Genomic DNA, 24,599 nt, shown 5'->3' on the forward strand with positions numbered 1-24,599 from the left:
GTCTTGGACCAATGCATACATTTATCCAGACTGCTGTTAATTCACAGTTTATTTATAAAATGATTCCATTTCTGATAACATCTGTGTATGGCAAGATGCCTAACCTCTGGGGCACAATGGGGAGAAGCTATTAAACTAACGTCCTCCTTTCTCTTTATCTACAGAGAAAGAAGTTGGAAGGAACCACAGTGTTAGGCTGCTGACTCAATTCCGGCAGCAACACCAGGTGGGTCCGACTGCTTTACGCCCATCAGAGGAAAGAGAGAGCTCCTCTGAAATGGAGAGGGCAGGAAATCGGGATGGGGGATTCTCAGAACAGCCAGCCAAAGCAAGCTGGAAGACCTATTCTGATACAAGTCAACACTTTGTTTTCTCTCATGGAGGAAATCAAACAAAAGCAATTGCAATAAGAGACTAAATCCAATCAGAAACTACCTGGTATGTTTTGTGTCAGTTTGCAATGAAAACTCCAGCTGTCTCCAGGTGGTACAAAAATTTGTGATTATTACAATTCTGCTTTTCTGATTGCTGACTGGGAAAACACTAACGCCTAATTTCTATTTGTGCACATTTTTGAAAGAGCAGTGCGTGCTAGTGACTAATGCACCTCTAAGGCAAAGTACTGATCTGAAACAATGTTCTTGTAATGCATTTTTGTGTACAGAAATTCCTGTTGCTGCCTATCACTGCCAAATTTATTATGGCTGAAAAAAATAAATCAGATTAGCCACAAAATGTCTTTCTCTAATAGTAATGACCTAAAATATATTTTTGATAATGGAAAAAATAACATATTGGTCATTTCGTCTGACAGATTTTACCACTTCCTGCCTGATTATTGAGGAATTCAGAATGCCTTTTGGCCAACAATAAGTATGTCTACACTAGGGAATTTCTTGTTCTTTTTTTCAGGAAACACGGCTACATTAGGGCTATTAATGCAGGCTTTCTCACCACCATTTATCTAATGCTGTCTGGGCTCTGTCACTTTTCTAGATCCCTTTTATCTGCTCCACAGTGGGCCCCTATCCTGCAATTAATTCCTCTTGGTACAGAGGTTGGCAGCACTCACCGCGGGGTCCCAGCCATTAGTGATATCTTGACGTAAATGTGAAGGCGATAGCAGCACCTGAGCTGGCAAACACTAGGCCGGCAGCTTGCATGCAGAACAAATTGGGCTCATTGAGATATGTGGCCACAAAGCCACCATTTACCCTTCTGTGCACATCTTGCTGGGGCAGGAGCTGCGTGCTGTGGGGTCCATGCCCTCCGCGGGGCACTCAATGTCCAGTGCAATCAGCTAGAAAATGGTCAATCTGCTTCCCCTTTTATCTCCTCCCAGTGTGAGCTGCGGAGTTATTTCGCTTTGGTTTTTCACTTTTCTGGAGTTTTCCTGCTCATTTCTTTCCTCCCCTCCTCTTTTTAAAATTATTTTATTTTTAATAAAACTTCAATTTGCTACAACAGATCACTTTTATTTAATAAGAACTAACACGTCAGCAAACGGAAGGGTGTCTTTCAGACTTCGGCGCACTAGCTTTCACTGAACACCACACATGTCCCTGGTAAATAAATTTGGAAATAAAGAGCACTAAACTGATAAAACAACGGCTGTGTTTTGCTGACGGCTGGCATCCCTGCACTACAGCTGCTTCTCCCAGCCCTTTGGGAGCTGAGAAGGGGACAAACACAGCGAGCTGTGCGATGTGGCTGGCACCTCTTCCACTCCACCAACCTAAAGGCGCGCACCTACGTGTACCTGCCCTCACCGTCAGTCCAGAGGCATTTCTATAGGTTTTGTAGCATCTTAACAGATTTTTAAGACACTGTGAAAGATTTTTAAGACACTACTTTTTGGGGGAGCTTCTCTAGAGCATCCATTTGTGAAAGTCCTGTAGGGGTGGTCACGCAGGAGGTCACACGGGATGACATTAATGAACTCTTTCAAGCATTCAGTCTGTCTCTGAGGAGACAACCTGACCGTGTCCCTCAGAGCAAGCCTTTTTATTTCATTAAGCATCTAGCCTAACAGGTGCAGCTATGCCTGCAAGCAGCCCAAAGCAGCCAGCTGTATTTCTAATGAAATATTAAAATCTGCAGTCATCAGGGGAGGGGACTCCTCACCAAAGACTGTAAATAAGAGAAGAATAGATGATAAACCTTGACTTCTGTCTGCTTTCCTGAGAAGCCCCGAGTGCTGTTCCTGGTTGGAGGGGAAAGAAGTCTTCTGCTGTGACCGTCGGGACTGGAGGTGGCCGTTCCAGGCTGGAGCTGATGCTGAAGGCCAGCAGTGCCAGGGCTGAACCTGCAGTGTGGCTCCCCGCCATGGGCAGTGCCCAGCGCTGCTGTCTAAATGCAGCCCCTGGTTGCTCCAGCCTAGTCCCACACATTTCCTCCTCCGCTGCTGATTTATGATGGCTTTTCCTCAGTCACACCCTGTTTGCCAGTGTCTGAGTCCTGTGAGGAGCCCTCTGCTTTAAAGTGGGTGTTGAAAAGGCGAGAGGGAACAGGAAGGTAGTAAGTAACTGGGTGATGGTTAATTAAGTTAGCCTTCCAGGAGCTAAAAGACAAGAAATCTCACACGCTGTAAGGAGAAGTCACTCCTCAGGAAATCCTTGTTCCAAAGGGGCAGGAAAACAAACCTCTCACAATAGAAAATATCTTCCCATCAGCAGCATTAGAAAATGATAAAGCAACCTAACCATGGTAGAGTGAGTCACCACTCAACAATTTGTCTTCAGTGTTTTCCCAGTGATTGCTTGCAAAGGCCGTGGGTTGCTGAGCCAGACTTCGGAGGCTCTAAGATGGGGAAGGCCATCGGAAAGTCCTGATGTAGTAAAGGCGCTGACTTCTAAATTTCAGATGAGCTCAGAAGCAGAGCATCAGCAGGAAGATCCACCTTCCTTGTTCTAAATTAAAGGCGTGCATTTTAGCAAATCTGAGGGAAGTGTGGTTGCTATGGATAAAATGCATGCAGAGTCCAAAACTCTGAATTCATTCTCTTTGCTGACAGAGAGCAAAGAAGGCAGAAGAAGTTAAAGCAGCCTGGTGCTGTCACATCCTCTGCAGAGATGCAGAGTTGGCTCTAGGCTATGCCATGGAAAATAGCTTTGAGTGCAGAGTTCCACTGCCCGCCGCGGTACCTGGCCTCAGCAGCCGTTTAGTCCACTGGAGTGACTGAAGTATGGAAGGTCTTCAAGCCATTATTCAGCTCCCTCTTTGTTACCCGTTTGGATTGTCCAAGTAATTCATTTACCACTTGTAATTCTGTCACAGTAGGAGGACTTGAGCTTAAAAATGGAAAGCCACTGGATCCTGCTGCATTTGTTTTAAAACTGACATCCTACAGAGGTGTCACATTCTCTTCCTTCCTGCAGATGTAGGCTTGTCTAAAATATCCACCCTCCTTTGCCATTCAGTTATCTCCGGTGTAGCACCGTTGCCTGTAGCAGCACCGAGAACAATTAAGATAAGACATCAGTGTTTTATCACTGTGTGGTCTAACCTTACTTAGCGCAAGTCTAGCTGATGTAATAAAAAAAAAAAATTATGCCTAACAGTACGTTTCCTGCCCTAAAGCTCATATTATTGCTATCGACAATCCAGCCACAAGGGATGTCTCAGTGATGGAAAATGTAATGGAGGAGAGGCTGGTGGAGAGCAAGGGTTGGGGAGTTACACTGGGGCAGCAGGCATAAGGACAGGAAAAAAATGCAGCAAGGTTTCATGTCCATTGTGCTTTTGTAACGACAAGAACAGTATTCCTGGGGAAAATGGTAGAAAAATGCTTAGGCAGTGTTAATCAACCTAATGGTTAGTGACCTCCTGATCTCAAGGGAATTTACAGCTTCCATGGAGCTCCCTTCAGTTCTGTTTTTTTCAAGACTGCAGAGATATTGTTTCATTTCTGTGTTTTGTGGTGGTTTGATTTGCTGTTACTCCCCCCCCAAGAACGATAAGCTGTGCTGTGCTCCTGTCCTGAGAATGTCCAGACGTGCTCCATACCCTTAATGGGATTATTTTTACTCTGTCTTAAAGGTGTTTTAGGTCTTCAGAGAAACTGGGTTTTAGCTGCATATCTTACAGGCATGTTAGATGTATAGAGACTGATGTCAGCTGCATACACTACTGAGTAAAGTATGTCAGAAATGTGTAATGTATGATAAACACAAAGATGTGCTTGGGGTTTCCACCATCTTTCTTCGTAGTGAGGTATTTCAGGACTTCAACTAAATGCACATGTCTTAAATTAGAGAAGCTTAGCGGGCTCAGAATATGTATATCCCCATTTCCCTTCAGCCTGTGAAGCTGCCTTACTACCAAAGCTGAGTAAAGTATCTTTATTGAGTCACTGTAAACAGCTCCTATTCAGCTCTCAACCCTGCAATCACACTACTGAGTGTTGTTGTTTGTTGTTTTTTTTGTTTTTGTTGTTGTTGTTTTTTGTTTGTTTGTTTTTTTCCCTTGCAGCTTTTTTTCTTTTTCGGAAATAAGAACCTTCTCATGCCCATTGATTTCATCATTCAGGAATTTAATTCAGCAGTCACCTTAAAAGGCCATTCATTTCGAGTTTAGGGAGGAGTGCATTTGCTTCCTTTGCAAAATGTGATGTCAAGGTTTATAGATTTTTTTTTCCTCCCTCAATTCATCTTGAAATAGGAAACGCAGAAAGTGCAGGGCCTGTAGTAGAACACAGCACACATTTATATGGGGTCGGCTAAATGAGCAAAACTGAAGGGATCGCAAGGGACACCTTGAGCACACTGGGTACTCTTTCTGAGGGTTACAGATACAGAGAAAGACATGGCCTGTTTTGGCAAGGTGCTGATTCAGGCTTCGTAATTAGCCAGCTAATGAGATCAAAGAGAGAAAAAAAAGTCAGATGAAAGCAAGGTGCTGTTGTGGCTGCAATTCCTCTCTGAAATATCTGGTTCCCAGATTACAGTGATGTCAGGCTGTGTCTGTCACAATTCCCGTGGGGAGGAGAAGGATAAAACAAAGGCCTGCAGGCTTCACCAAAGCACTTTTTTTATAGATTTCTCCACATTGGACCAGTGGCTGTAGATGAGGCTGGTGGCTCCACGGGTTATTAAAGTTGTCTGCACATCTCATTATAAAGCCCTGTGTACAGCCTCTTGTCACTTTTTTGGAGTTCAGCCTCTGGAACTGGGCCGCTTTTGGCTGCTCTCACCGCCTGAACATACACATGGGTATGTGACGGCACCGTTCAGATACAGGATAAAAGGCCAACAGATCTCACGCAGGTCAAAGGCTTCTGGAATGAGTATTTGGCATTTGGTACTGGAAGGTGTGGAGGGGGGAAGTGGGCTTTCTGAAAGGGCTCTGTCTTTTACGGTCCTTGAGCAAATTGAGCCAGAGTTAGCTAAGACAGAAGCCTTTCAATGTCTGCAGCTCACACGTGTTCAACAGAAACCTTTAAAATTTTAGCAGCTAACCTCCTCGATGATTTTGCCTGCCTTGTGCACAGTCTGGTCCAAATTTAAGATTTTTTTTTTTTTCTTGGGGGGGGGGGGGGGTTACATTTGTTACAAGGCTCTGTGGCAGGCCGTGCTTATGTTTAGATCTGAACTCAGTGCCAGGCACTGCCTGATTTCCAGCCAGCAACCCGGGGCTGGTAATCCTGGGCAATTCCCCTGGGCAAGCTGCTGGGGATAAGGAGCCTGAGAGCGGCACAAAGTAGACCCAGAGGGGGCAGGAGGGAGGGCAGGAGGTTTAAAACAGGAGCAGAGATGGGGCACAATGCTGATGCAGACTGCAAGCCAGAAGCCAGAGGGAACTGGGAAGGGAGCAGTGTGTGCACCAGAGCTGGGGGACCTGGGAAGTCCCCATGAGCAGAGTCTGGGGCTGAACCCCGTGAGGTGGCACAGGAGGAAGGCAGCATTATCTTGGATTTGCCAGGGCCAAGGATTTGCTAGGGCCGAGGATTTGCTGAGCAAGAAGATTAGGAATGTGTGGGAAGTTTAAGGAGCAGAGGCCAGGACTGGCTAAATCTGAAGTCCAGGACTGAAAGCTGAAGGCAAGAAAATGGGGCAGTGGTGTAGATAAATCACCCCTGGTTGCTGCCTGGGATTTGGTCACTATGCTCCAGAACTTGCACACAGGGCAAACTGTGGCTAATGTTACCCAGATGCTCCTCACTTCCTTTGTGATCAATATGATGCCTAACATGAAAAAGTGCTGAGTGCTCAGAGCTATAACTAAAGTCTATGAGGACTAGGTTTCTGCATATACAAAAACACATAATGTGAAGTGTTTGGAAAGGTCAGGTTTTAATATTCCAAATTGGATGCCAAAACTGAACGTATCTTTCATCTGCTCACCTTAGCTTTACAAAGAAATCATCAATATTTGTGAAGTACTCAAATTTTATAATACTGAGTGTCAGTAAAAAACCTACTTTGGGGAACAAATGATTCTTTCTTCAGAGTGAAGTAAAAGAACGCAGCCCAGTAAAGTCTCACGCCACAGTGAACAACCGGGAGAACACCAATCATGCAGTCATGCTCATTATATGGCCACCTCTCATTCTGTGTGCTGGCTGAAGCAGGGCTACTCTGAAAAAAGTTATGTAGCATGTCAATAGGAGCTGAGTCACAGTACATCCATGGAAGTGCTAATTGGAAAAACACCATCCTTTTCCTTTCATGTAATAGTAATTGTGTAAAAACAGTGTTTTTCCAAACAGTCCCTGCTTATATATCCCTATAAACTTTGCAAGAGGGATGCAGGCCATTGGATAAGGGCAAGATAATGGCTTCTTCCTTAGTTACCTCTTCTGCAGCCCTTGGAAGTCCTCCGTGGATCCCTAGAAGTCTGTAGGCCACATGTTGTAAACCAGTGTCACTGACTGTATAGCTCACAAAGGAAAAAAAAAAAAGTTAAATCAAAAGTCATTTTCTTGGTCTTTCTAGTAACATATGCTGCGTAATAAGGAAGTGCATGAAACATTCAACGCCCTTGCTGCTAGCAGTAATCTTGCAAGGAGGAAATGAGTTTGTTCTGGACTCTTCCATATCAGACGGTCTGCCTAAAACTTTGTCCCCCCATTTACTTTATTTGTTTTCTCTCCCTCAATTACCACTGCCATACTGGCTCTGGTTGACCACCATTATTGCAGCCCCAGCCTGAGTTAGGGTTTCAGTGTGCTGCCTTACCTCTGCCCACTTAGTCCAGCTCCTACCCTGCCCCAGCCTGTGCCGCCATCTGGTTGAAGTGCTCACATACTTGAGTGTTTCCATTCCATTGCAAATTGGGAGATTTGTTTGATTCTGCAAAAACAAACATTATGGAAGTGTTTGGTGCTTGGGAACTTCTGACACCGATGCATAAGGACCTGTAATTACAGCAATGTTCCCCTCCATCCACCACAGCTGTCTCCAGCAATGTTCCCCCTCATTAGAAATCTATCCTATAATTTCAGATTAGAACTGGAACATAAAGCAGTAATTGCCCCTTTCTGTTCGAGTCTTTGAGGAATTTACATTGTCAAGCTGAGACGTTTGCTGTGCTTAAACCTTTCCACCCCTCAACAATAGGTCTTTACTTGAACTTCACTTCACTTTGCTTCATTTGCATTGGCAGTTCCCCTGGTTCAAATGCTGTGAGACCTGGTTGCTGACAGCATTTGCTTCAGGAAGTGCAAGCCTCTGATTCTCCCTATAATATTACAATCACCAATTTACTTATTTTTTTCTTACTGCTTGACATTCAGATTTGTGTGTGTGTGTGTGTTGATGACCTGTGTCGCTTTCCCATTAAGTTATTCTGGCTGTAAAAATTATAGAATTGAAAGTGATGTGAAGCAATAGGCTCATTCAGTCCCCTGTTCTGAATACCTTCTCCTTTATGGGATATAGATCAAGAAATATATATTGTCATTTGTTACCCTTTAAATGACAAATCTGTAAAATGTTTGGTTGTTCCATGTGTCAGAGAGAAATATGAAAGACTTACTCAAGCACAGAATACGTCACTGCTGCCTCAACATTGCTGAGGCCGCACCTGGAGAACTGGGTCCAATTCTGGGACCCCCAGTACAAGAGAGACCTGGACATACTGGGGAGAGTTGTATGGAGGGTCGCTGAGATGCTCAATGGACTGGAGCATCTCTCCTAGGAACCTCAGCCCTTCTGTGATTCTGTATGAAAGATTCTGTATGAATTAGATGCTTGAGCTGGAGGCATTGGCTGGAGCTCCCTTCTCTCTTATTTCTGCTGCTTTGTTCTTTTAAGCCCTTAGTCTTGGCTGCTCCCCTCTGAAAAACTCTGCTTGCTAGCAGAACTGTAACAGCACATAGATAATGTACATTTGCCAGTGAGTTCCTTTTTGCTATTTATTTATTTTGATTGCAATTTGAAAAATATATAAAAAATATGTTTATTTTCCCAGCCTCTGAGCACATCTAACAATGGATTAAAAAAGCAGACCAACCCCCTAAGAGCTTTAGCAAACCACTAGCTTTTTCCCATGTGCCAGGACGCATCGTCAGATTTTTCGAAAGTAGCAACACAGACAAAAAGGGCTTTGTGTGGGTGGGCTAAAAGAAGTCTAATGTGTGAACAGGGGACCGGAGCACTTAGGATGCTCTCTTCTCCTGTCTTCCTGCCTCTTGCCTATGATTCTACATAGCAGAGGTATGCACATACATATGCATGTATGTACATGTGTATGTGTTGCTCCAGATACATCTATAACATCCATGTATTGGGATTTGTGCTTTGACTGGCTGCACACCACATTAGCTGTTCCTGACATTTCCTGTTCCAGCTTTCCCCTCTTGAACCACCAGCACTGAGTTTCTTCCGCTTTATTGCTGCCGGCACATAATACAATGCTAAAGATAAGTTTCTAAGTAAGTTCCACGGGTAATTTGTAATGCTTTCTTCCTTTCTAATTACCCCCAGTTAGTGGGAATAATTTTTTTCCTCAGAAAACACAGCACTAAACCAACACTCCAGTACTCGCCTTGACTTTCTGCAGAGGCTGACCTTGAAAAAGTGATCTTCTTCCTAGCGGGAAGCAGAAAATTGTCCTCAGAAGTGCTTCTGAAAATCAAGCCTTTCCTTCTGGAGAAAAGCATGCAGTTTGCATTTGCTGACTCTCTTCATGTGTTGCCAACAAGTGAGGGATGGCCCTAGCCTGACTTTTCCTTCCTCATTATACTCGGTGCATGTTTGCTTCCCTCGTGGGCTGTGTTTTGAATGTGTTTGTTTAGTTTCTCACTGTTTGCCATACTAACTTCTTTATTCTTTTCCTCGGGAGCTTGCTGCATATTTTATTTCTGTCCTGAATCTGCACACTGCTTTGCTTTGGTTGGCTGGGTCTAGTATGCTGATTGTATGAGGATGTCATTTTAACCTCTTGAGGGTTACTGCGCTGTTGAAGAGAGAGGAATTCCAAAAACTAAAACTTTAAAATAACGCCCTACTGACAGCAAAAGGAAAATAAAGAGCCAAAAAAAAAATATATGCATAAGAAAAATTAATAAAACGGGCATGGGATAAAAAAAAAAAACACAAATGCATAATTTCTTCACACAGACGTAATCCAGATGTTATTCAATAAATGAATCACATTTAAATATAAAAGAATCATATTTGTTGCGTTGTATAATCACTTCTTTTTTTGAGTAAGAAAAAAATATGAATAATCCAGTTTTAGTAATTCCCCCCCATTCACAAGAATCCAATTTTTTCTTAGCATGGTTGAAGGCCATTGTGGAATATGATCCTGTTACCTCTGGTAAAAGTCTGTGAGGTCTATCAGCAGCTTTTGACACAAATGAATTTAGGATATTGCTGCTTTTCCACAGAAGCTCTCAGGGATCAGTGGGGTCATTCTGAAGATGAAAACTATCTGCACTCCCTGCAGAAACATCGGAGAGGGCCACAGTGGTTATCCGACTTGCTCCACGTCCCCTCATGGAAAGCCAGTTGTCAATACTGGTGTTGGTGGGATGTCACTTGATGAGATACCTCAGACCTCAGAGGTGAACAGCTACATGCGCCTGATGATTTGTACTGAACAGCACACTCACCAGGCTATAGCCAAGCCTGGGAAGAGCGAATGTCAGAAGGAGAGAAAAAGCTAACTCAAAATAAGTTTGAAGAAAGGATGAGTAGCGCTGACAGATGGTACAGCCCGTTTAGGAAATCACGACTTTCCCCTCCTTCCATCAGTTGCTAAGGAGAGATTATGGATGAGAGACTACCATGGGTATCAGCATTCAGGGCGTGCTTCATGCTGACCACTGCTCGGACACCCTTAAAGCCATCTGACACAACTCCCATCTTACCAACCTCCTTCCTGGGACCGTGGCATCCATCCCCGCAGCTCTTTATTTCCAGGTGGAAGATAGGGATGCTCTACGTTTTAAACTGGCCAGAAAGCTGCTCAGAAGTGTTACCCGGTCCCCCGTGCAGCCGTGCATCTCTGGAGCTGCAAAGGCAAATGGGACCGCATCGGAATATTTCCCCACAGCTTAGTGACTCCACATGCTGTAGCTGCTCTCAGCCAGAACAATGATCTTTCTCTGTGCAGCCTTCCACGGGACAGGCTGCAGCCCCATTAAGGACTGCATTTCCCTCCCTGCCACTCCAAGGGTACTTGCTGAGAGGAGATGAAGTAATGGTCACGACTGAAATGAAACTCAGATGAGTGGAGGAGAATGCGTGTGAAGAACATGCATTTGTGACAGAAATTCATCTGGCAAAGAAATAAAAAGAAAAAATAGCAGAAGATCACTGCTTGATTTAAAAAAAAAAAAAAAAAGATGCAAAATGCATATTGTTTACTCGAGCCTTCCTTCAACAGAAGCAGTGACATACTGCCTGCTAAACTATCACCCTCATCCCCCACTTTAACTATATTATATCCGCTAATTCCTCTAAGGAGAAGAGCTGTGGTAGGTGCATGACAGCCATCCAGTCCTCAGAACTGTTGGAAGCCATATTTTCAGCAGGCTCCTCTCAAATCACATACAGCATACTGCAAAGGGGTTACAGGGTGGCCCCAGCCTCTCTCCTCTCCTGTCTGGGATATAACTGGCCCTTGTTTTAGTGAAGCAATGCAGAAAACTCTGTCTTTTATTTGTTGGCCATGCACAACAATGACAGTTATGACAGGAAGGCGTATGAATTAGTGATGAGCTTACTAATGAAATCTCTACGTAAGAACTGAGACCTGCCAGGTGCATAGGATGCAGCCCCTCACCATTGCAGAGAAGGTGGATGCAGTTACATGCTGCAAACCAGTATTTCATGAAAGGCCTTCAAGGAAGCTCAAAATGACCAGGCTTCAAATTTTTTTTGCAGCAAAAAGCATAAAAGAGAACCCGAGTCACCTTTAATGTTACTGGGAGAACCCCTTTGGCTGGGGTGGAGGTATGGTTTAGGTGACTGGCAGCAAAACGTGCTGCAGATTAAATGCAGGAGGCTATAACACCCGAGATGGAAGGCACAGAAAAAACAGAAGGCTGGGAGAGCTGACAAGGAAGACAGGACCAGTGGTGGTAGCTAGGGAATATACATAGATGTTATGTCTGGAGAGGAAGATAATGCAAAGCAAAGCCTGTAAAAGTGACTGATACAGTTTTAAGGCCACTAGGGAGAGGGAGCAGAGCTGAATGAATGCAGCTGTCATGGTAGGCATGCTTTTGGGTTAGAGCACAGCAATGAGGCTGCGGACAAACATCACTCAGGCTTGTTTCCCAGGACTTCCTCAAGACACACTGCCTCCTCTACTCCCCATAACACAGACTTTCCTTCCTAACACTCCTTTCCTTTTTTTTTTTTTTTTTGGCTTGACTCTGACTTGACAGTAGTGATCTGACTTTCAGGCTGGCACTATATGGCCTTGGTCTTTCCCTTGGGTTTTGCTGCATGGTCTGTAACTTTCGCAGCCAGGCTGCAAGCTCCATAGCGTGCTCGCTGCTCCACCTGAATTTTTATACCTAGCTCTCTGTACTGTGCTGTGCAGACCAACCATTATAGCATGAAGTATAAAGCCCAGAGCATTATAGCACCTACACAGTATCGAAAGCACACCAAGGGTGTTGCACATATAATAACCTACTCAGCTGTAAAAAAGAGTCGCATACATCTATTACAAAAGGGTGTGATGTATAACTTGTATGTAAAGAACAACTCTTGCAACAGGGTTGAAATGCCAGCATAGCAGTCTTCTGGGAAAACGTAGTGATAAAAGAAAGTTTATTTTAATGTTCGGAGGATCTCCTGTGCAACAAGAACACTGTGTTGTGAGCATGCAGAGGAGAGCGGTGCCACCAAAAGAATACAATGACCCAGATGCACTCGAGCTCTGGTCAAATTCAGATGCAGTCAAGAATTTTAAACATCAAACTACACTTTTTTTCTTTTTCTTTTTTTTTTTTTTTCCCTAAAACATTTGTTAGCACACAGAAAGCCTCTTCACTTGGTGAGAAGCTGTGACGTATTTCTAAAGCAAGAAATATCACAGGCAGAGCTGTCACCAGTGAAAAATAATTTGGACCCGAGTGAAAGAAATGGTAAAAAAGATGTAATAGGAAGCCATTATAGGGCACTGGGGGAGGATGAGAAAGCAGGACAGGAAATGTTTATGCAGATAAAGGAAGCCTGCAAAACAACTACAACAGGGATCATAGGAATTTCAATCTGCCTGTCACTGAGTGGAATCGTAATTAGGAAATATCAAATAAGTGTGAAAAGCTGAAGACTTAACATAGCCCTGAATCACCTTTAGGCTGAATGTACAGCTATAGCTAGAAAAGTAACTGCCCCATAAAGCTCACAGCCTGGAGGTCCTTTCTTTTCCCTCTGACTCCAAAGCAGTGCGGGTCCGACAGCATCAGTTCACTGACCTTCTGGGTTACGCTACCGCCTCTGTTTTCTCAGGCTTTCTGCAGATGGCTGGGGGCCGGTATATTCACAGAGGATGTGGTTCATTTAACTTGTGGGGATTGACTCTTGTCATGTTTGTGGGGTGAATGAACTATAAGTTGTTGGGCAGATGACTCGGTGAGGAATGAGACAGTTGAATCTTCATCCTTCTGGATGGAGAAGTGGGTATGGCTTTTCTACCTCCTGAGTTATCATTAAAGTTGGAATATATGATAGGTTATAACCATCATTCTGGAAACTACAGCATACACTAAAAAAAGTTTAGTTCTATTTGCAGTTAAGAAAAAAATTAGTTGCACCATGTTGGCTTTTCTGAAGTGGAAACTCTCCACTGCAAAAGTGCATTAAAGGACACGAGGCTTTGGCAAAATTTTTATGTGATTCAGTCATAAGCACGTATAGCTAAGTGAAAATTACTAGATGTTACTCATGTGATGTTAAAGCACTAGGTCTTGGCACTATTGGTTTTCTGCCCATCCCTAGCTTTTGCTTCCCTTCTGCTCAGGCTGTGTGTATCCTCTGCAGGGCTGCAGGCCTGCCTGTTTCCACCTGGTCCAACCCTTTGCCACTCACAAGTCCTTAATGCTTGCCTCATCCAAAAAAAAAATGTGTTCTACCACTGGGCTGGCATAAATCAGGCAGAAGTCTCCTCTGATGCTGGACTTGAACAGACTCAAGGAACACCATCCCATACTTAGGTCTCCTGCCAGGAAATAAGAAGAGTTGCAAGAGTAACCACCAAATATTTATGGGCAGTAGTTCAAAGCATGCTCTTCTGAGAAGCTGAAGCTGTAAAATTCACTGTGCTAGACTTCATTTTTACAAAGACGCATCTGAACAAGCATCTGGTATGTTCCGATTCACAGCACGCGTCTGCTAGTGCATCATTCTGCACAGCAGTAATGGCTTTAAGATTCGTCCTGACTATGGTCAATATTCCTACTATCATGCAGAATTTTCCTTGGCATCTGCTAAAATGGGTAACACATTTTTATAGTCTTTTATCTTTCCTGGTCTCCGTTTGTCCTGGGGAAAGATTATCTCGTCTGATATTTCTCAAGACATAATTGTTGTGTCTGAAATCATGCTTGTTTGTGTAATAGGGATTGCACTCGAGAGCCTTGCAGGGTATTACAATGAGCACTGATTTTACAAACAGGCTGGAATTCAATAAGGTTTTGATGAAACAGTGGGAGAAGAGTGCAGATAGTAAATCCGCTTCCCTCTGGTTGCGTGTATACACTGGGTTCCAAAAGCTCTGCAGAAAGGTTTTCAGGAACAAACTTTCTCCTAGGAAACTCTCATTAGCAGTCAGCAGAAATGCCTGCTTTATTTTAATGAGGCCTTTCAGCAGTATCACACAAGTTTTCATAACCTCAAAGCTCATCTTTAAATAGCTGTGACAATCAAGTCAATTATGCTCCCATGGACCAGTTTTTAGTTATCTTTGGTTGGCTTCCACTAAAAACATGTTTGTGTCCCTTTGCTGTCAGCTGAAACTTTTTTTTTTTTTTTTGAATTCAGTATTATTTATCTCACTAATTACCCTTTAACTTGTTTTTGCTTATTTTTACAAATTTCCTTTTTTCCTCCTACTAGATTATTTATTTTTTTTTTAGGCTTACTACTTTTTGTTCTACTGACCTTTTGATCCCTGAGCCTATGAGGCTCTGGCATATTTTTCCTATTTAAAATACAAAAGGAGGCATTTCAGTTTCCTTTTCCCAAATATTTTCTGCCAGCAATTCTCTTTTGTATGATTGCTTAATTTGATTTCCCCAACTCATAGAAATTTATGTTAAAATGGGAGTAGAAGAGATTCTTTTGGCAGCCTGCCTGCTGAACTCTAGAAATGCCACTTCACATAGTCCGTGCTTTGGATGGTTGAATGACTTCCAGGGGATATTGCTGGGAAGACAAACCTGATGACTGAAGCCTTTTAATCTGAGGAGAGGGGAAGCCATCACAAATTGCTTCATCCTAACCATCACGTCTGCTTTATTCAGAGTGCTTCGTCTTGGCAAAGCAATTCTTTCCCTTTGCCACTTAATTTGCTGGTAACTGTGATAACTCAGCTAGAAGGTACTAACGGTGCCGGTGGATTTTGGGATTCTGACACGCAGACTACTAAACATAGTAAGCTATGCCATACAGACAACTAGACAGTTATTAGATAGTAATAACTTTAAACCTGTGCTTACCGGGAACTCCTTTAAGACGGGAATCTGGCAGCAAAAGGATGACCCTGCTGTCACTTCGCGATCATGTCCCAGACAAGATGATCCTAATTACGCATCTGAGAAGTCCTGAAAGCATTTTAGTCTTTCCAAGGGGAAAACAAGCTGCAGGTTTACACTCAATCTTTGTATGGAAAATGTTAAAATTCACAGCAGATTTCCAGGCGTCTGCTTCCCAACTGTTTTTAAAATCTAGGTCATTATATATAGGTGGCATCAGATAAGTCTCCATGGAAGTTCCAGAATGTTTTAAACAGCAAAATGGGTCAGCATTCATTAAGGCCTGTAACTGTCTAACACACGTTTTTCATGTGTGTCCAGTCCAAGGAAGGTTAAATAACTCTCTTGACCTCTTATTTAATGTGAATTTTTAACTTCGCATGCCCTCACAGCTGTGTAAGGTGGCATTTTTTAGGTAAATTCCCTTGCTATTTCAATCTGTTTGCAGTCTGCTTACCATCCAGTGTGAAACCTACACTAAACTAAATCCACCTGTCTTGTTCCAGACCTTGGCCATTCACACGCAGTGCAGTCACTCCTTGATTGTCTGTGAGCTGAAACGTTAGATGTTCCTCACGCAGTGCTGCTTCTTTGATTCTGTTACTATTATTCTCCTCTACGATGACCCAGCCTGGGGCTGAAAGAGCGCTTCCAAAACACGCTCCGCTCCCTGTGAGCTCTTTTATGCAAAAAACTTCCTGCACTCACATGCCTGCCTGCAAACAATTTTCAGATTAGCGAGCAGGACACATTAATCTAAGCCATGGCAGAGCAGGGGTGCAGGACAGTGCAGTCCTGGAGGGGGTCCCGGCCAGGTGCTGAAGGGGACTGATGGAGAGGTGTGCTTGTTGAGCCTGCCAGAACCAACACTAGGGAATCAGAGAGCCCCCAGAGCCAAGTATGTAGGTGATTTCAGAGGTTGCTTCATGGGTAAGGCACTGCTGCATGGGGAGAGCAGTGGATACTCTCAGTCTTGGACTTTCTACAAGTAAAAGTTATTTTACTGGTGGAGGAAAATGTTGGAGGTATGTTGGAAAATGCTGCCATAACTGGCTGCAGACATCATCTTGGGAACCTTTATCCTGGTTCCTTTGACCTGGATCGGGTCCACTACTTCTGGGCATACTGCAGTTACAGGCAGGACTTGATTACCTGCCTCAGGGGCAGAGCCACAGGGGCCTCCAGAAGCCCCAAGACAGCACTGCAAGCCAAAAGCCTGCCACATTTTCCCACCACCGAGTGCCTGAGGATCCAGCTGAGAGCCAGGCCAGCGTGAGAAGGTCACTGCTAGCTACAGTAAAATGCGTGACATTTGGCAGCTCCATCACTCCACAGCCTATTGAAACCCATAACAAAGTTCCCAAAGCCTTCAGAGGACTGCAGATCCATCCTGCGGGCTGCTTTCCTTGTGCCATGACAGCACTCCAACAACTCAGGTCATGTCACCACCTTCTGAATGTAAATCCACCTGCAGCTGAAAATCTGAAACTTTTTTTTTTTTTTTTTTTTTTTTTGTCTTTTCCTGAGCTTTTTACATCTGAGGCTTTTTTTGCAAGTACTTGCCCACAATTGCCAAAGAATAAATGTGTCTCTTTTTTCAGTTCTTTCCACTGTGGCCAATACAATCTCCTTGTGTCCGCCACAAATTCCTCTACCACTGAGCTCTTCTGGCATCATGCTGCCTTGTGTTTTTAGGGCAGAGGGGAGAGTTTTTTGTGTGGCCATTTAATGCATGAGAAAACTCATGAATAGACTTTCTTGGTTACTGAAATGCTGTTTTTTTATCCGCAGAATAGAGAGGGCCTAACACTGCAAGCTTCCTCCTGCTGCCCAGGCAGTTGCCTACAATTCCAATTTGGCTTGGATGCTTTTTTGGGAAGGAAAGAATAGTTACAACTCCTTGCTGGGGCTAATCAATGAAACAATTGTATTTTGGTGGTGTGAGCACCGGTGTGTGTTAAACTGTCAGGAAGCCACACACACGTATTATCGCTAGGCCAGCAGGTGAGAAGCGGAAGGAACGAGGACAGTGACTGTGAATACGGACCAGATCTAAGCTCACAGCATTACTGAAAAAACTCACAGCTCATTTTGAAGCAGTGGAAATACCCAGGTCTTCCACAATGGCATATCTGTGACTTTGCAACCTGTTGCTGTGAAATTAAGTTAGATGTCAAGAGCAGGTGGTAATTCCTTCAGCTAAGGCATACAAAACAGCAACAGGTAGACAGCTCAACCAGAGCATTAAAAAGATTTTGTGCAACTAACAAATATCTAGATAAAAATAAATAGAGGAATGATATTGTGTGCAAGTTGAACCACTTTAAAACAACCAAGTGCAAAGGTCTTCAGGCACTGTCGGTGGCTCCTTAAATCTCTGGGAAGCAGCTCTCTCTTTCCTGGCTGTGGAAGTGGAATTTTCTTCCCTGAAGATGGCTAGAAGCAATACAGCCATCTACTGACTGACAAGGTTAACCACAGCATGTTTATGTGCTTGTCATTTAACTCTGTCTCTTATTTCCATCCTAAAATTGTGGCCTGTGGAAAACTGGTTTTCGGCAGAAGCTAATTACTGCAGCACACAGTTATTAGCTGATTAGTACCTTGCTGTCTCTCCTTATTACTCACTGCTTTGACATCTGGTTAGGTAGCTGTGTGCGTAAACACCTCTCTACAAGCTAAGATGGCTTCACATCATGCAGTTGACATGACACTCCCACTGCCTCTGCTGCTGTGTAGGGACAAGAGGGAATCCTAATCACAACACACATTTCCGTGGAAGAATGAGACAATACTCCCTGGTGTCTGTGGCTTTCCTGTTCCACTTTTGACACCGCAGCGTGGTGTTTGATGAACCGTGATCCCATTGTAGGTGTCAGGGCGTCACTCCGGACACTGGTGACTGAGAAAGGCCAACACAATGCTGATGGAGCAACCTGGCAAAATATGCGTTTGACTCAGGTATTATGCAGGATATTTAAACTGCATTTATCTGAGAGCTGGTCATAGGTTGGGTGATTGATTCAGGTGCTTGAAAATGGAGGCTGATGTGTGAAACCCTGTATGTTACTTGATGTGTAGCCTTGCAGATCCTAAGACCCTGCAATCTTGCAGAAAGTGCATGTCCTGCCACAGACTGTTAAAACAAACAATCGATGAAAAACATTTTGAGTTCATACGACTATAACGAAAGACATGAAAATGGAAATTGAATGTAAGTGGATGAAATAACACTCTCAAAGACAATTTATATTGCACATAGATCCTGGATGGATGTCAGGACATTCCCCTTTGCCAAAAGATTTTTCTAGTCCATAAGGACTAGAACTAAAGTTTTGGTTTATAATCTTGTAAGGCTCAGCAGGAACAGTGTCTGTGTCAGCAATCTGAAAAAAAATACCTGGCATACTTGGGGCACGAGTAGCTGGTTGAGCAGTCCAAAAGGCATTCCAAAAAAACAAAAAACAAAAAACAAAACAGGGTGAGACAGCGCACTGTGTAAATATAAAAACAGTATTATGTTGCTATGAAATGCCTGCAGGGATCAAGGCTGACCAGGGTCATCAGCTCTGCACAATGAGCCTCACAACAGCTTACAGAACGTGTTTTTTACAAAAGGTGAATGAAGTCCTATAATCCTCCCTACGTTTAGGAGGAGCTGAGCAACCTCCAGCGTGTCTGAGAAAGCTTGAAGCGCTCTGCAGGCAGAAGTGGCAGGAGTTCGCTGACCTACATAGGCACATATGGCTCCTACCCTTGCTGGAACTGGAGCATCCAGATTTATACAACTAACGCTTCTCTTTGATGTGTCACTCTGAGGAAATTTTAACTATGTTTAATCCCTATCACTTACACAACATATAAGCTGAAATCCCCTTTCACAATTTGTAGAACAACCAAAAGCCAGGGCATCAGGAATTACAGCTAAAAGATCACTTCTAGATTATTTTATTCTGTGTCTTGCTATTGCATATGATGTGTTACTATAGAAATTCAGAACAAAGTGTGAAGCTCCATACATATAAGCAACAAACATTTGAGACTTTAACTGAGACTTGAGACTCTCCTTATGATACTCATGAACTTGTAAAACTTTCTTTAAATAAGGGCATGATACTTAATGGATGGAGATAAATATTGTGCTATTCTAAACTCTTCTATAACTACAGGAATAGCATTTCAGGCTGAGAAGGCTGTATTTTCCAGGGGACAGATGTCAGGGTGACACCTAAAAAGACAAACAAGCATAGAGAAACATTGGAAACAAAATATTTGGAAGCATTTGGAAGCAAAACCTAAAACAGCTTGTTTCCACTCAGAAATAAATGAGAATGTCATCACAACAGACGAGACAATGGCTCAGACAGAACAAATTATAAATATTCAAAATATATGGATTTCCAGAACAATTGGATCTTGACTCTGTAGATACTTATACACAAGTGGATGCACTGAGTTTCCTGCAATTGTTCATTCATTAAGTTAATTGTTTGAGTCTGTAAGTCCCCAGTCATGTGCAGTGAGATTTGCAAACTTGTAGGACTGGAACTTCAAAAATCATGAATTCTTCTGAAGAGCCACGGTTCCTTTTCTATGGTCTGGATGGCACTTAGCATGCATTTGGTCATTTCTGCTATAAATAATGAGCCATATATGTAAAGTTATAATGCATAAGCTAAGACATTTCATAATCATGAGAACTGGCAGTTCTCAAAAGATTTTCCTCTTCACCCTCACTAAGGCACATTCTGCAATTTGTATTCTCTCTCAACAAGTAGTGAATTATTTATGGGGCTATTTTCAACCTGTGGAACATTGACACATGGTGTACAGTAGCACGGGAGACAGAAATGTGAAGGGCAGAGCTAGGAGGGATACTGCCACGAAGCAATGACTACACTAGAGCTGTGAGCAGTTGCCTTGCTAATTCCAAGCATTTTCACCGCTCTGCTTCCCCTACCCTATCCCCACCTGGACACTTCCGTAATCCCACACCTAACTCCATCTCCTGTCCTTCATACACTGCTGGAAGAAGGCTCTCATGCTGGGCCACACTGAGCATGGATCATGGCAAAGAAAGCTTGGTAGTAGCAATGCTGCTCTGCTCTGCCCTGGCCCTTTCCTTCACGCCATGTCCCAGGAGATGGGAAAGCTCCTGGGGACAAATGGTGCTCGGGCAGTTAGTGGAAGAGCTGTTCTGTAATAAGAAAGCTGGGTATTTACTTACATATTTTAATTCTTTCCATGCGTGTCATTTCCTGCTCTCACCCCCTAAATTTTGTGCAAACTGAATAACGGGAATTTGGCCTCATGTCTGAGATTTCTGGATAGCTAGCAACCTGACTGGATCTGCAATGGTGCAGATCAAATGATGCCTGTCCTGATAAATGGCAAGCACACAGCTACTCATCAACTACACTTTAAGTGAATATAAATCTAAGGCATCTGGAGCATGTCATGCTTACTGCACAGGTGCTAGTTATCTGGCTTTGTGCCACCACATGCCTGTATCTGTGTTTTGGCCCTGTTTTGGAGCTGAAATTAGAGATGCTGGCACAAACTTTATGCAAGATAAGATAAAACCATTTCAAAATATGTGACAGAGGCCTTGTAATGTACATCAGCAACCTATCAGGTTGCAGAACTTTTCCTTGGAGCATGGAAAACTCTGGCCACCATTAAGTTGCTCACTTTCCTTCCTAAGTTTTTAAGCCTGAACACAGTCAAAAGGGAGATGTCTCTCCAATGACAGTAACTGGTATGTTGCCACTGGTCCAGGCGAGTCCATCACTGCTTCCTGGAGGTGGAAGGGATGATACCCTCATAGGCAATGTTTCAGCTTGGTTCGTTGTATATCACGGAGAATAAAACTGGTATCTTTTCTGCTGCACACTTCTTCGATGAGGGAGAAGTTGCTTCATTCCCCTGTAAGCTGTGCCCTTCCCTAACCAATTTCTTCCTTTTACTGCTCCCATGATAGGACTTGGCAGTATCTTGAGGTAACAAGTTTCATGGACTAACTAGAAGCTACTGTAAAAAGAGCTAAGAAAAAGGGCCCCAATTTATGAGATATCCCTCGGGATTTATTATTTCTGTGGTTATGGGACCCAGAACTCTGGGGCAGCACATGCTGTGCAAGGATGTTATGCACAAATGAACACAGAGTCTGCAGGGTGTTCTGCACCTACCTCATTTCATACTTGTCTGTGGAGCACAACGGGCTAGTTACCTGGTCAACAGCTAGGCGCTGTGGAATATGGTCTCTGCCCCAAAGGGCTTGTAACCTCAAAAGTAAGCCAAGCAAATAATAGAAAACAAGGAAACATTTAGAGAGTAGCATTTGGGAGTAGTATTTCAGGTCTTGGTGTCACTTTATCATAGATTACCCTATCAGTGGCTGTGTAGCATCTGACTGCAATTTCTTTAATGTGAGCAGCCTGCTGGGTCCCTTAATGTTACCTGGGCATCAGATGAATAAAGATGCTGTGGATGAAAGGAGCAGTTGGATCAGAGCACTGATCTCCTTAGCAGCCTCTGGTGGGCAATAAGGTCAAAGGCTTTTTTAAAGTTAAAAATCAATTATGTTACTAGATTTTCTTTTATTCACTGCCCTGCAGAAGAGATCACCTTTTGTAGCAATGCTGACTTGCCTCCAAAGCAGGTTTAATTTGAGCCTGTGCAGTAGGAAGAAATAATAGCAAAAAAAAAAATAAAATCCAAATAAAACTCCATACTAGATTTGTAAGTAAAAAGTTGTTCTACACAACAATACTCCATGTGTGAGATCAAATCAGAGATCTGATTTGAGACACTGATACACAATGGTCTAGCTCTTTCATTCTGCGATACTGAGGGTACAGAAGGGTCCATTCAAGCTCTGTCTCAGAAAGCTACTGCTCACTTCAATCTTCCCTATCCCTGCAGCTATTTAAGCAGCATATTTTCTCTTCAATTTTCCTTGAAACAATAAAATATCAAGACATTTTCTTACCTTGTGTCTTTTGAAGCACCTCACGTGTAAGAGCGAGTGAAAATTTACAGATAGCTGCTGTTCCTCTTCGAATCTTGAAGCTATCAGCAGGACAAAAATATCCACAGATGAATCACATTTTCGTTTAACCTTTTCAAGAAGTTATTCCTTATACGTTTGTCCCCAACTGGACCGCCTGTGTTAGTGACACTGCACCCAGTAAGACATGTTTTCAGAATTAGTCAATGAAAACGTCTTCATGTCCCTGCTGGAAACCAGGCACCTGGTCTTGCAGCATTTTCTTCCCTAAGTTACCTGTTGAAACCGTACAGCCCAGCTGAACTCATTGGAAGTGCATGTCCATGTTGCAGTCCATTACCAGCCACCTATTGCAGGCTGGTGTCATTGTCTTTGCAGGTGATTTGCAAGTGAAAGTGAGAGTAGCTCCCTCAGCATGCTCCATTTGAATTCTCTAATGGCTAGAATGGAGAAAGCTCATTAGCTTTCTCATCAGCACAGAGTCTGTAAGGTCTCTCTCTCTGTCTCTCACTCACTACCCACTGAGTCCTTGAAGCCCTTGTCCTTGAAGTCCTAGTATTTTAATATCTACCACTGCTACCCCTTCTGAAATTTGACAGAAATTGGCCACTGTGCTCAAAGGTTGGTGGGAGGATTGACTGCTCCAAATAGAAAGCATTGCTGTGTAAGTCCTGACAAACAACTGAGAAGCCCATTATTATGTTTAAATACATATGTTTTTTGGCTTGTTTACTTACAGAAATATCAGGACTGACAAATTGTATACCACTTGGTGAAAGACTCAAGCATGTAGTCAAACCAGTCTGTCAGTGTTGCTAATATGGCAACGAATGACTTCCAGAGACACTTTTGCTCATGGAAATCCATTATGGAAATTCCTACTGTACTGCTGGGAATTAGCAAAATTTCTAGTTTAGAGGGGCTGAACACTTACACTTCCAGCGTAAGAAAACCCATGTGAATATGACCTTTCCCTTAGTTTTCTTAAGGAATAAACCTCTCTGGCTTCATATATACAACTGAAAGGAGTAAACCAGCACAAACCCACTCTTTCCTCCTTGTACATCAGGTTTTCCAGATCATTAAGCAAAATGTAAATCCTGAGATTTAGAACAGAAAAACCTGGCAGGGTCTGAAATGCTGATTTCCTCAAAGAAGAAAGAATGTGGGAATCCTTGTCATCTTTTCATAGTAAGGCAGGCTTTTTAAAAAGTCTTCTTGGAGGAAACTAATGTTTCTGAGTATACAGATTCTCAAGTTCCTTCTGGTTGTGATCCCACTTACAGGTCAGTAATTTCACATGACCCCAACTCTTAGTATAAATAGTATAAGAAGCTGAATTTGATAGTTACAATGCAGCTTGTAACTGCTATGGTTTTGCTTCATGTTACAGCTCCTAGGCTGAACCCTACTGGTTTGTTTAGGGTAGTGAAGGAAAAATGTGGTCCAAAGTTTTTAGACTGCACACTCATCACTCTAATCAAAAAAAAAAAAAAAAAAGATATTTTACTGGCAGTAACCTGATGTTTTGGTCTACTTCAACTTGATAAATGGATATCAACATAGATTAATGATACAGTCTATCTTCTGTACTTTATCTTCTGTACTTAACTTAGTTTAAGAGCCTACAGATGTAAGATTGTAGATACTCTGAACTGCTCTTTGGATAGTCTAAAAGCTGCATGAGAAACCTAAACTCTCAAATCAGGTACCTGTTCAAAGCACTTAAGTCAGAAGATGATCCCTCAGTCTCTCATAACATTTTAATGTATGAATTAATTTATTAAAAAAAAAATGTTTTGGCATTCACTTTCTGGAAGATGATTTGCTGTAATTTTTTCTCTGAACTACAGAGATTGCAAAGATAACATAAATGCAAAAAGGTTTTTGTGGTTTTGTCATGGTGTGTCAAGTCAGACAAGTAGTAAGAATAATGACTTATCTTGTATGTTAAAATACCAAATGCTTTCTTGGTGTGATTTTTTATAATGCCACACAATGTATATTCAAAAATGTTTTCTGGAATGTAAATTAATGTCAGACTCTTTTTACTAGCTTTGAAGTTTTAGTCCTACAATGAGATCACCACAACTGTATTTCTGACCCCGAGAGCCTGTGCATGGTACAGGGACATACTCCTGGAACTAGCATATCGTGCACCATGTAAGAGAGCTTATTGTTCTTAGGTTGTGGTTCAGGAGATTTCTTGGTCATCCCAAGACTGGAGTATTTCATAGTAGGCGATGTGCTACGGAAACACTCTCTGTATGTAGAGAAGTAAATTGTCAAGCAATACAATTGCAACCATCCTAAATGTAAAACTTATAATTTGCCTTGATTTTTGTGTATTAATCCTTGCAAGTGCTCGCCTAGACAATCCATTTTGGTGCAACACCATATATACAAATATTTGACTAGTGCTTGGAAATTCTA

The 24,599-nt window shown here is 42.8% G+C and overlaps 1 long non-coding RNA gene across 4 annotated transcripts; it reads right to left on the bottom strand.

Moving 5' to 3' along the window:
• Window positions 1–377: 377 nt before the first annotated feature.
• Window positions 378–23,903, bottom strand: LOC106015329 (uncharacterized). 4 transcript variants are annotated; one of them, XR_011806820.1, is made up of 6 exons: window positions 22,443–23,903; window positions 22,149–22,228; window positions 10,320–10,458; window positions 7,176–7,289; window positions 6,792–6,876; window positions 378–3,443 (listed from the first exon to the last, which is right to left on the bottom strand). It is a non-coding gene; the product is annotated as an uncharacterized lncRNA (long non-coding RNA). The 4 variants fall into 4 exon arrangements; XR_011806822.1 differs by having other exon boundaries at window positions 6,792–6,868; window positions 22,149–23,903; XR_011806819.1 differs by having other exon boundaries at window positions 22,149–23,903.
• Window positions 23,904–24,599: the final 696 nt, after the last annotated feature.

This window comes from Anas platyrhynchos, chromosome 2, assembly GCF_047663525.1.
Source record: "Anas platyrhynchos isolate ZD024472 breed Pekin duck chromosome 2, IASCAAS_PekinDuck_T2T, whole genome shotgun sequence".
NCBI classification, from domain to species: Eukaryota; Metazoa; Chordata; class Aves; order Anseriformes; family Anatidae; genus Anas; species Anas platyrhynchos.